Genomic DNA, 13,685 nt, shown 5'->3' on the forward strand with positions numbered 1-13,685 from the left:
CCGACCTCCTGTTTCAACAAAGTTGGCTGCTTCACCTTTTGAGCACTAAGACATTTTCATGCTTTTATTTAATATGACAACTCCTTGACAAGGTAATGAAACAAAACTGGCTGAAAAAGGAATACAGTAAAATATCTGTTCTTTTGTTTTTGATGTTTAATCATGCTCGATGTGCACATTGCTATTCAGCACCATATTAGGTGTTTTATTAGATATAAAGTTATTTCACTGACACAAAATTAAATTGCTCAACAATACAAAACAAATTTGCTAAAAATCTTTATTAAAAGGACCTAGCAATTTTTTTTTATTGGTGGTATGCCACCTTTAATAAGTGGAGTTTGTTATGAAAGAGAGGCTGTCTTGTAAGACCTTGCAGTTTGTGTATTTCACCACGACAACAAACTGGCCACTGTAATTGATTGCTGTGCAATGAGGTGAAGGCAAACAGTGCTAACAAACCTACACAGGAAAGGACAAGGTTGTGGAAGGGACATTGGGCTCTAAAACAAGAATAAGTCAGGGTTATTTATAAACAACAGACTGTGCTGTCTACAAGCTTGCCAACAGCAATACCATTCAAACCACACCAAAGCAGTTGCCTATCAATTAGTCTGACTTGAAGGTGCTCCATAGCTAAAAGCAATAAAGAAAAAAAGCACATCTTTGACTTTTTATTGAATTATTTATAAGAAATAAAAACAAAAAGTGTTGCAGATCAGATTTCTATCATATGGACTGCAATAGTAAGAAATATGTCTTTGTGGTATGATATACAGTTGATTCCATACCTATTCTGCAGGATTTTAGTTCTTTAATAGGATTTTGCACAAAGTTCAACATAAAGGCATTCCTGGGCTTATCTACAGAATAAAACATGGATTAAGCTTTAATTAAATATATTTTACAGTAAAGCCTTCAAAGATCCAAAATGGAGCATCGCATTATATTACTCCTGGCAGTTCTTTGAATCACGCATGAATGCTCATTTTTAACCTTCGGTGTACCATTGAATGATCATCTGCTGAGAGACTTGCACTTTTCTCTCTCCCCTTGCCCTGTAATTAAAGGCTTTTAATGCATTTCACTGTCACTTACTACAAAGCTAACTGTGTGTGTGTACATAAAATGAACCACTTAAGGAGTTTTACTTGAGAAATATTCTAAATGTGCTGGAATACCACTCCTTCCTTCAAAATTTTGAAGTGTTTAAAAATAAAAAAAAACAGGTAACCGAGAAATGTCAAACAAGATTTTATTTTGCCTATCCAATAACCCAAAACTAAATTAACAAGTACAATAAAAAGTAACAATTTTCACTGTTGACCATCACAAATTTTTAATGTTTGTTTTATATTTCAAATACGTTGAGACTTCAAAGTATGGTCTCCTCAATACTTTACAATTTTAAGTAACTAAAAGCTATATTCTTTATATTTCATTTGCTTTCTAAAAATCATCATTAAAATTACTATTTTTTTGAACATAGCATTCTTAAGAATTCATGCATAAAAAAAGAATTTATCTCTCCAAAGCAATTTTTTCTTAGTTGTTAGAAGTCATAAGTTTGGATGCAGTTCACTTGGTTGGATTTCAAAACAAAAACAGTGATTAATGCAGATTCTCACAGACAGTTTGCTTTATTTGGCTTGGCTTGACTAATTACGGACTACATTGCTTATGAGTGAGATGAGTTTCCTTGAAAACAATTTTCTAACAACTACTTCATGAGAGCAGCACATTTTTAAGACAAGATTTTACTCATTTTGATGAAATCTGCAGGCATTAACCCTTTGCAATATAACATAAACTTTCTGTACTAGGGCATAAAATTAAAACATTTTAAATTATGGTAAAGTTTTTTTTTGTCAAGTACACAGTAATCTGATGTATGCTAAACATTCCATCGATCATCTTAATAGCTTGTTACCTTAATACACTGTCTAAAACACTGCAAGGATTGAGTTTACTATGAAACTTGGATTCAAAAATGCATAAAAATCTTAACCAAGTCACATGACCTTCAGCCTCACTTTCAAATTTTCTGTGCACAAAAGGCAGGAAGCACTGACAACTAGTTTTTCCATAATTCTCCATATGCTGAGATCTGTCAGATATTATCCAACAAATTATCCACATTCATCAAATTTTAGACTTAAATGACCACAACTAGAACATAATTACCAAATGAACAAGGAAAAAATGTTTTATTGTAGTTATACATATTCAACTTTAATCCTCCTCATAATAATGTAATAAAAAAATTTCCAATAAATTCAACAATTGCAAATCATACAGTTTACTATGTGGTTAAATTTTTTTTGCCACTCTTATTTTATTCTACAATTTCTTTAAAATAGACAAAATTACACTCATAACTCATCAAGAGGAAAAAGGCATCCTATATTGGTCACTTCTGCAAGCATCAACCGAGATAAAGATTGGCAAATCTTTTATCAGATGTTAGCCACAAAGTTAACAATGAACAGAATTGACAAAGCATTTAATGCCACAATTTTCTTGAAACTGACACAAACATCAATGCAAGTTAATTCTTCAGTTACCAGAATGAGCAGATTATCCAATCTGAACTTCATTCTTGTGGTCATATATATCTGCAGTGATTTGTCGTCTGCAAGTGACTTAGGAAACTCATATCTATAACCCAATATTCTATTAACTCTGTAGGGAGCAGGAGGGTGTGGTCAAACGAGTTATTCTGACATCATTTAAAAGCTTCTTCAAAGTTTAAAAGAGAGTTTCACCATAAATACATTCTTTAAGAATGATCAACAGCACTGAAATTGTAAGCATCTTCGTCAGTGCTTTGGTGACATTGATACAATAGTTGGGTTGAGCTTTATCACCTTCTCTAGCCAGATGGCAACATTCTGTGCTAGAGAGCAGAGGATTGAATACTTCTGGCATATGCGACTCTCCTCACCATGGATAATCTCACCTTCTCATGTTCATCTGTTCATATTTGTACTGTATTTCATGCACATCTCATATGATTGACCCTAAGGTTCAAATCCTCAGAATCCTGCATCTTTATCAGAAGGGTATTATTCAAGCATATAATCTAAGCTGACACGCAGGCGTAGTACTGAAGGACTGCTGCACTGTCAGAAGAGTTCTTCATTGGTTTGAAATTTAACCAAAGCTTGACTTCCACAGCTTAATTTTCAAAAGAGCAGAAGTTCCATTAAGTGACCCTTCAGCAATCTTCTCACTCCTGTTTTCAAGAGCCTGCTGTATACAATTAGCTGCCATGTTTCCAAGCTTACATCAGAGAGTAAACTTTAAAAGTAGCAGTGCAATACTTTGAGTTGTTTTGTGGTCATGAATTGTCCTGAAATCAGATGAAATAATACCTTTCCTTTTAAAGGCTTGATAAATGTCACATTCCTGCTACATTCTCTGCTAGCATATGCTAGAGAGAAAATGCTGATGGTGATTTGGAATATACACATGCCATCCTCTTTCAGTCTCCCAATTAGTACCCTTTTTGTTTCTGGCTGCAGGTTAAGTGGCACTGTGATAAAGTTCAGGTTATCATATTTGTTCCCAAGATTCTTGAAAGAAATATCAAACCATGTAAAGTCATAGGAAATGTATGGCCCAGGTGGCCATCATTCAACTCATCTAGTTACTGTGGAGGAATCTTATCAGACCCAGTCACCTGATCTTGCCAACAGATTTGCAAATTATTTTCTTTTAAGCTGGTGAGGAAATATTTGGATGGTACATGGACAGGAAAGGTTGAGAGGGATACGGAACAAACACAGGCAAATGGGACTGGCTCAGAAAGGCAAGTACGAATTGGGCCGAAAGTCCCGATTTCATGCTGTGTATCCCTTTGACTCTATTTCCCTTGTCTCTTAAGCTGTTAAGGAATACCTCTTGTCATTAATCTGCCAGCCCCTGACCTCTTAAAAGAAAAAGGAATGCTAAGAACTGCTACAGGGTAAATGCAGCATTCAAAGACGGGATCAGAATTACCCTTTCATTTGAGGATGCAAGGTAAAATATTTACTGTCCAATGCCTTGTGTTTGTAGCACGCTTGATACTGTAGTAATTCACACATTTTTCAATCTGCAAATTAATGCTGATATTGCCATTATCCAAAAGTTATTTGTGGTATTTTTCAAATAGAATCTTTCTGCAATATGTAATGCTTATTCAAGTCAGCAGCAGCCTGACAACATGAGTTAATACACAATTCACATTCACTGATTTTCATTCCTTACCCAAATCATGGTTAACGTCAGTTTGGTAAAAGCTGGTGTTAAGTGCCATATTTTCAAGATGGTTTTACGTGCAATTGAATCTAGTTTCAATGTGGTAGAATTCATACTCAAATATAAATTAATCAGTATCCATTAAATATATTGTTCACTATTAGATTGTCCTGTGGATGCAGTATTTTGGATGAGTTTATATTCACAAAATTGTGAATGGTATGTCAGCAATAAGAAAAAAACACTATCAACAGCTGGAGATAAAAAAGGCTTGAATGAGTACCGTATTTCAGCAGCAGAAGGGAGAAGGCAAGGGGACAGACAGGGAGGGCATGCAGTGGGCTGAGAATAAAATCAGTGTTGGAAATTATTTGGGCATGGAAGTTCAGTTTGAGGACAAATGATGCAAAGATTGAAAGTCTGGATCAGCCATTGGAGTTACAGATAGTGAAGGTGATTGACAAGGATTCAGCATAATACAGGCGGGTTGTAAGCATGGAAAGAGAAATAACAAATGAGATTTAATCTGGTCAAGTGTGAGGTATTACACTTTGAAAAGCCAAAGAAAGGAAGGGATAAAAATTGGCAGGATTCTTAAGCATATTGGTGTACTGAAGGATCTTGGGGTCCATAGCTCCTTGAAGGTGGCAGCATAAATACATCAGGTGATGAACAAGGTTTACTGCATACTTGTTTTCATTGAGACCATAAGACCTAGGAGCAGAGTTAGGCCATTCGGCCTGTCAAGTCTGCTCCACCACTCCATAATGGCTGATCTATCATTCCTCTCAGCCCCATTCTCCTGCCTTCACCCCATAACCTTTGATGCCTGGATTAACAAAGAACCTATCAAGCTCTGCCTTAAAAATATCCAATAGTTTAGCATGTACGGTCATGAAATTACACAGATAAACCACCCTCTGGCTAAAGAAATTTTTCCTCATCTTTGTTTTAAATGGATGTCTCTGAAATCTGAGGCTGTGCATTCTGGTCCTAGTCTCCTCCACTGCAGAAATCATTCTCTTCACATCCACACTATCCAGATGTTTCAGAATGCTGGAGGAACTAAGCAAGTCAGGCAGCATCTATGGAAATGAATAAATCAGACCAAGCCCCTTCTTCGGAATCATTCGATAGGTTTTAGTGAGATCCCCCCATTCTTCTAAATTCCAGTGCCATCAAATGCTTACATGTTAACCTGTTCATTCCAGAAATAATTCTCTTCTGGAACCTCCTCTGGACCCTCTCCAATGTCAGCGCATCTTAGATTAGGGACTCAAAAATGCTTACGTTATTCCAAGTGTGGCCTTATAAAGCCTAAGCATACATCTTTGTTTTTGTGAGTCAAAAGTGTAAAAATTTTCAAGGTATTGACATAAAAGTGGTGAAATCACTTTTGCAGCTGAATAAAACTATGGTTAAGCCATATTTTGAGTAATGTCTGCATTTTTGATCACTGCATTACAGAAAGGATGTAGAGTCTTTGGAAAGAGCGTAAAAGAGGCTTACAGGACGCTGCATAAATTAGAAAGCAAGAGGTCTAAGGAGAGGTTGGACACTTTTGAATTGTCTCCTCTGGAGTGTTGGCGGCTGAGAGGCAGCCTGATATAAAGTATATAAAATTATGAAAAGCATAGATAGGCCTGATAGTCAACCTTTTACCCCTAGAGTGTAGATGTCAAATACTATATAGTTTTTAAACTGAGAGGGGGAAATTTAAGGCAAATTATGAGGCATATTTTGTTTTTGGAATGTATTGCCTGGGGAAGTGGTATATGTAGATATGATAGTAATATTTAGGAGACATTTAGACAGGCACATCAACAGGCAGGAAATGCAGGGACATACATAATGTTCAGGCAGATGGGATAGGTTTAAATTTTCTTTCTGGCACATATCATGGGCTAAATGGCTTGTTCCTGTACTGTGCTGGTCTAAGACAATGTCAAGGTGAGCAAAGGGATCTGTGATGATACTACAGTATTTTTGGATATGACAAAAAACGATGACTAGCCATCCATGAGATTAAATGCAATAAACCAATATCATGATTGGTCATTAGACTATCAGTCAGGAAATAGAGGGGAAAACAATAGAAGGCCATGAAGAATTGTGAAGAGACAGAACTATACCTTATTCAGTACACATAATGAAGCTGATTCCATGGCCAGAATGATATTGTTCAAATAAAGGATACAAGTAAGGCAAGGAGAAGCTCAAGGAAAAAAAACCCGAGGCATTCAACAGAAGCAATGGAGAAGTAGGAACAGAAGGTACTTTTGGAAGTGCTCTTTTTATAATTGGCATGGCAAAGGTGCCACCAAAGACAGCATTCACATTGAACCAAGTTCACTGATAAAGAATGTCAGAAGAAATTTTGCAGGTAGGGATAATGCATTATTTTGGTTAGTGCCATTTTAGTGCTATTGGCAGTCAAAGAATACTAATGGGGAAATTCAACTACAAAGATATAGACAAGATAGATACAGCTTTGAAAGACATCAACAGAAGATGTTGTGAGTAAGAAAATGAAATATGGTTTAATTTGGGTAGTCGTCCCTAATTTTCTAAAATGAATGATTATGCAAATAAACTGGATAGGATATGGAAACAAGATCAGTCTGCCACAGCAGATAACTTATGCTATTGGTGTGCAGTATCTGAAGTGGAGTCAACTATGCAAGAATATCTTGATATAATAACATAAGATTGTTTGGAGGCATGATAACATATGTTGGACAGTGAGATGATATGATAAAACGTCTTTTGATTTTGGCTAGATTCAATTAGTTAAGATAGGGCAGCCTCCAGTTAAAAAGAGGATTTACTTTAGGCTAGGAAAAAACTGCGTGTTTACCATTTCAAACTGTATAATGAAAAACAACATTCATTTTTTGATCACTGCAGTGGGATTTATGCACTAAAAAAATTTTGAGTTTGTTGAAACAGCAGCAGGGTAACTTCCACTGTGTGTTTTGTTTTGTCAATCAGCCTCATTTCAACAAATGTAAATCTAATTTTAATGTCACCATATCTCTATACTTCAGTTCTTAAACATACCAAATAACAGAATTTTCTTTGCTTATCTGATACTTTGATACTGAAAAGATGTTTTCCTGCTTGAAAAGTTAACATGAAAACTTACTTTTTTCATTTGCAGGCTTTTTGTTTAAGATTGTTACATCCTTTTAATACCATATAATTAAAAATACTTATTAGGCATTTCATACTGCAAATAGTTTTAGCAAGTTATTCCAATATATACTTTTACTGCTATTAGAAATATCACACAAAAGAAATCTCAGTCATCTGTGCAGATTTCATGGAGTGCTTGGAAATCATACTAATTTATTCTTACCACACAAGTCAGGTAAATATATGGGTACGAGCTACGACAGCAAGCTCAACCAATATGGGTTTAAAAAAATTACCATGTTCCGAAACCATATCCACACAAAAACAATATTGTAATTAGAAAGCCATCCCTGGCCATGTATTTCTATTGTCCAGACACCAGCTTTATACATATTTAACATTATATTCACATTTTTGTTAACTGGTATCAATTTGTGTTGTGAACAGTCATATGGAATAAAATGGAAAACCTGATTTTAAAATAATATTCAATGCATTCAAAGGCCAGGAACTAAGTATATCTTTGTTAAAAAGTTTTGGATCAGATTATACAAACACAATTTTCTTATTATGAAGGCGCATTTTATTGGCACATTAAATTTGCTGCAGAGTTTTTGACTTACTTTTTTATTAACTAGCTACCACTGATTTTAATGAAAAATTAACACGTTTTAATATATCCAACATGATTTTTTTTAAGTAAACAAGCTATATTGTGCAGAACCAGCCTAATCACCCAGACTGGCATCTGAGGTCCTCATATACTCACACAACTATTTATTTATTTACAGATACAGCAAGGAACAGACCTCTCTGGGCCAATGAGCTGCACCACTCAGCATACCACCTATTTAACCCTAATCACAGGAAAACTTACAATGAAAAATTAATCTACTAACCAGTATGTCTTTGGAATTGTGGAGTAAACCCACACACTTAGAAAAAGGACGTACAAACTTCTGACTGGTTCAGAATTGAACTCCGATGCCCCAAGCTATAATAGCATTGCACTAACTGTGGTGCCCCACTACCCAGGCTTAAGATGGAGGGGTAGCAGGTCTTTTTCACCAACCCTCCATAACCATGAGTCTGGTGGCTGCAAACTGGATGATAACTTATCAGTGATACAGAGATGAGGATCTGCCCCAAAGAACTTCGCAGCCATCAATCTTGAGGTGGGGTGGGTGTGGTTAGGAAGGTGGACAGAGAGGACGGTTGCAGTTTTACCAGCAGTGAAACCTGCAAGCTACTTTAAGAGTTTTAAAATGTTTTTAATATCTAGAGTGTTTTTATATAACAAAACTGATAAATACCATATTAAACTAGTGAAAAACAATGTTAAGTAATTTAGCTATTTAAACTCAGTGCATTAGTGCCCTAGAAATCAACTGAGTTTCAGCTACTGTGCCAGGTATTCTCAATATATCAGTAAGTCCTAAACCACCCTATATCACAATGTATGCAGTTTGAACGGCTGAATGCTGGCGAGTAAAACCAGTGCAATTAAGCCCACTCTCTCCAAGCAATATAACACCTTCAGTGAACCTTAGTTATAAATGCTTGAAATATTTGGAAAGCAGTATAATTTTCTCAAATAGGTGAAAATAGCAAGATAAATACTGTAGGAATAATTTCATGAATAAGATACATCTAGTAGGTTGTAGTTAATGGCATTAAATTAAATCAAAACATTTACAATTCATTTACAATTTCAATAACTATAGTCAATGATGCTTTGAATTCAGTGATGGGCTGTTTAAAACTTTTTAGTGTGATTGGCTTTAAATGAAACCATATCAAAATTGCTATAGTAATGTAATCTCTGTGAAAATTACATTAACAAACAAGAACAATTTGAAGTGTGAAGTAAGAAGGTCAATGCTGAACCATTTTGACAATTCCAAGTGGTCAATGATTATAACATACGACATTAGAAACCTTAACCTACCCACACGAGTGATAAATGAGGCATTTTGTGCCATTACATTCCCATAAATCACTTCAGTCAACTGCTGACGGCTTTTATCAGATATAACCTTTTCAAGCTTCTATTTGACTGCTAACATTTTCAACTCTGACACATGTGCAGTTTACAAATTCTGCAGCTGATTAACTCTGGACAGCAGCTGACTGTTTCAAGGTGGTTAGAACTTCATATTCTCAAATGGCTCTAAACAGATATAAATGCAACAGTGCTGGCAAATCCCTCTCACCTCTAAATATCCAACAACAGCCTTCAAAATCATTCATCAAATTTACTGCTTGCAGTACATTGCCCAAGCCTGTCTTCATAATATTCAATATGATCCTGATCTTTGTCATGTGAATACTGCTAGTATCGTACTTCAGAAAGCATTAGCTTTTTTTAAGGTCTAACTAAGCATCAAAACTTAGTAATGAAAACTGAGCAGACACTTAGACAACAGACGTAGGAAGGTCAGCATAGACACTTCTGCAGCTGATAACCTCTTTATCACGGAAACCACATATTCAAAAAATTGTTGCATAGGAAACATTTCCCCATAGCATCAGTCCTCAGATCTCTTTATCTTGACATCTTTTGACGTGCAACCCATGAGGAATTCACAGGTTCTTTATTTGAATAAGAATGCAACATATCAAAGGAATTGTGCAGCAATAATTTGACAATTGAGATGTAAATACCAGGATCTGAAACACTCATTCTCATAAAAATAGCATATTTAATACCTAAAACAAAGGAAGATATTTTCAAGGCAAAATCAAAGGGTAATGATAAATGATGATGGTAGTAATCTCAGGCCAAAGAAGCTAATTGAATAGTCACTGGACACATTAAAAATCTCTGTCTGATAGTATGGAAAAAATACAATAGCAATAAAGAAAACAAGGTGATTATCCCTCATGAAAATCCATGGGATGTCTATTAATACACTTAAAATTCAGTTGCATGTGAGGACAATTTTTATGCAACTCTGATAGTTACAAAGATAGATAACTCAATTAGCAGAACATCTATCAAAATATTTGGATGTGAAAAAGGAAACAAAGAAGATTGATGGCTGAGAAAGTTCACTGATTCCCTTGCCGTAATATTCATGCAATGGGCCCGACAGCATTTTTGTGCTGTCTTCACAAGCAAAGCTTCATTACCCATCACTCCACCGATTTCATTTTATTATGAGGTTACCATTTTGCTAAACTATATTTTCAGTGATGAATGTTGGAAGAAACAGTGTTTGCAGCATTAAGAAAATGAAGTACTTTTAAAACAAAAAAATTCTAATTTAAGAACTAATAATTAAAAACAAAAACAACACATCTCATTGTGCATAGACTTGGAAGGTGATATATTTTGTCACTACAAAAAAATGGTGTTTCTGCAATTTAAGAGTATGCTTTAAATTACCATCTTTGTATTTTGGTTTACAGAAAGCAGAAGTGTATCTTCACACTTCTTTACATGATTCAAAGAGAAAGGGACTGGTAAAATACAGGGCACACACAGTGCTCTATGTCTTTCTATACACTACAGTACAAGGTAATTGTTGATTTTCCATTGTGTTTTATATTTTGGTCAGAGATAAAATAATTAAAATTATTTTGTGAAATGGGTGAGACTTTCTGGCACATGAAATTGTTTTCTCCGTTTGTATGTGAACATCATTTTCCTTACGGACACACATATTCATTGTATGCTTTCCACATTAACGTGCAACATTATTATATAAATAATAAATAATTCAAAAATAACTGTGTGAATATATTCCCAATAAGTATTAAGCATTACTACACTTTTACAAAATTTATGGTGGGGTAGGCCCAAGAGAATTGAGTTCTTCATCTTAGTATATAGAAGGAAATTCTGTCATGCAATTTAAAATATTGTACAAGCAGTGCATTGAAACAAAAGCAATGATGGAATGGACAAAGGTAGCAATGAGATGCAGAACCTGAAGATGGGCTTTTATATTGCCATAGCTGAAAAGTAACACATTGATAGTCATAGAGTTATACAAAAAGCCAACAGACCCCATCAGCACAGCTCATCCATGCTGATCAAGGAGGCTTTCTGAGCTAGTTGTATTTACCTGCATTTAGACCACATCCCTCTCAACATTTCCTATCCAAGAACCTGCCCAAATGTTTTTTTAAAACTATTGTCATCATATCCACCTCTACTAACTTCCTCTGGCAGTTCGTTCCATTATGTCCACCAACCTGTGTGTGTGAGAAAATTATGGGATAAAGACAGAGGCCAGAGGGAAGCTACAAGTAGGTTTGCAGGGACAGAATGGGAAGCTTTAGTAGTTGACTCTCTAACCAAGGCCAGATAAGCAGCAGTGAAAACTACCGGATAAGCATTGTGTGGTCAATCCTATCAAAATTGCAGAGATTCAGAAGGTTGAAGTCAGATAGGTTACATAGGATGCCAGACAGAATTAGAAATTAAGCATAAGAGCATATGTCAACACTGCGCTTTAATATCATAGCTTGTTTTGTGCCTTCTTCATCATGCTCCCCTTGATCGTCCAAAAATATGTAATTTTGGACACTAAATCTGTAATCCCCATCACCCTGCATGTCCAAAAATGTGTGATTTCACATTTAATATACTCAACAACTGAGCTCATGACCCCCTGCAACAACTTGTAGTTCTATTGCAAGAGAGAAAATACAAGTGGATGGGTTCAAATATGGAATTATGGGGAAAATGGGCACAGATTTAAGAGGGGACAACACAGAGCTGTGGTTTGGAGAGAATGGGAAGTTGAACATATAACAGTATTGATAACTTAATGAAAATAAAGGTACTCCAACAAACTTTGTTCAGGTAACCATCATTCAGAGCTGACCAGGAAAAGAGGAAGATAATTTCATGAGTCATTTTGTCAAGTGTTGACTGGCTCAAGATAAATGCTCAAAAAATTGCAAACATCATGAGGCAAAATATTCTTCCTTCAATTCACAGACTGAGTGATAAAAGAGAATGTTCATTATACCCTGAAATCAAAGGAAGTGAATTTTATAAGTAAACATGCAGAAGCTATGATATGTTGGCATAGCATGTGACACAAATTTCTAACCTCCTTATGTTCTCAGAATATTTTTTCACATTTCATCCCAAGGCTTCTAAATATTAGAAGAAATATCTACCCAATCAAGAGAAGAGGATTATGTCATCTTTTACTTCCCAAAGTTAACCTGACATCATGTCTAAATGAAGTGATGCAGTGTAGCAAGCCCCAAGGAAGAGTCTTTAACTGGTCCTGTAGAAATGTGATTTCAACAATGAAGAATGCATTCAAAATGTCAGATGTAAATGTCAATTAAAAATTACATATAGGTCTGAATTGTAAGGTTTGGAGGTTGACATTCTTTGACATAGCAGAGTGTATGTGACCAGGCCTTTGGCAAACTCAACAGGATCTATACTTGTCAGCTCATATCTTAGAGAAGCTCAGATGCTTGTCTAATCTGAATGAAAAATAACATGAAAATTTGAGCTGAAGCCTCGCAGTAATGCTCATAGAGGCTGAAGGCATTCTGTGTACCATGTGACAATTCCAACTAACGGGACTACTTCCAAACAGTAAGGCTATGGCTAAATATTTGCGGACTGGGAAAATAAAGCAAAACAAAATAGATCAAATTGCCACTGTAATAAGCAGCACCAATTTAACATAAGAAAGAGTAGACATCACATCTTTATGGACACAAACATTATCAGTCCAGATAAGCAAGTACAATAACTTGGACTTAATAATAAAAATAAATTATATAGGTAACAATTTTATAACTAATTTTCCCCTATACCTAAACAGGCAAGAGATAAAATAATAAAACTTGAAATGTATGCTATATCCAGAGGATTGAACATAATTTAAACATTTCTGTAACCTAACAGCAAGGAACAGACGCATATTTTTCATTATTTCAGTTTGGTATCTAACAAAGAAACAGCTTCTGTTTTGAGATATTTCATCATTATTTTATCATTCAGCCACACAAACTAACATTCAATTTCAAAGTGTCTCATCAATTTACTGATATTTTTATGAACTCTTTGGTACCTGGCAACCCCTTTAGTCCATAATAATACAATAAACAATCCTTTAACTGCAAGCCCAACCAATACACAAAAGAAAATTTTCAAAAAAACTGTCTGACTTACAATGAATGAGAATTTAAAATCTGTTCTTTTCCCCCTATTTTGATTCAAGAAGCGGAGGAAAGTTTTGAACAAAAATTAAAACTAATGACAAATAATGGGAATAACCTCTTGACCGATAAATGTTTATCATATCAGACAAAGATTTCCTGTGGTG

The 13,685-nt window shown here is 35.2% G+C and overlaps 1 protein-coding gene across 3 annotated transcripts in view; it reads right to left on the reverse strand.

Moving 5' to 3' along the window:
* The window catches only part of cdin1 (CDAN1 interacting nuclease 1), a 165,719-nt gene that overhangs the window by 24,972 nt on the left and 127,062 nt on the right, over positions 1–13,685 (reverse strand). The gene's annotated exons all lie outside the window — the stretch shown is intronic.

This window comes from Hypanus sabinus, chromosome 2 (assembly GCF_030144855.1).
Source record: "Hypanus sabinus isolate sHypSab1 chromosome 2, sHypSab1.hap1, whole genome shotgun sequence".
NCBI classification, from domain to species: Eukaryota; Metazoa; Chordata; class Chondrichthyes; order Myliobatiformes; family Dasyatidae; genus Hypanus; species Hypanus sabinus.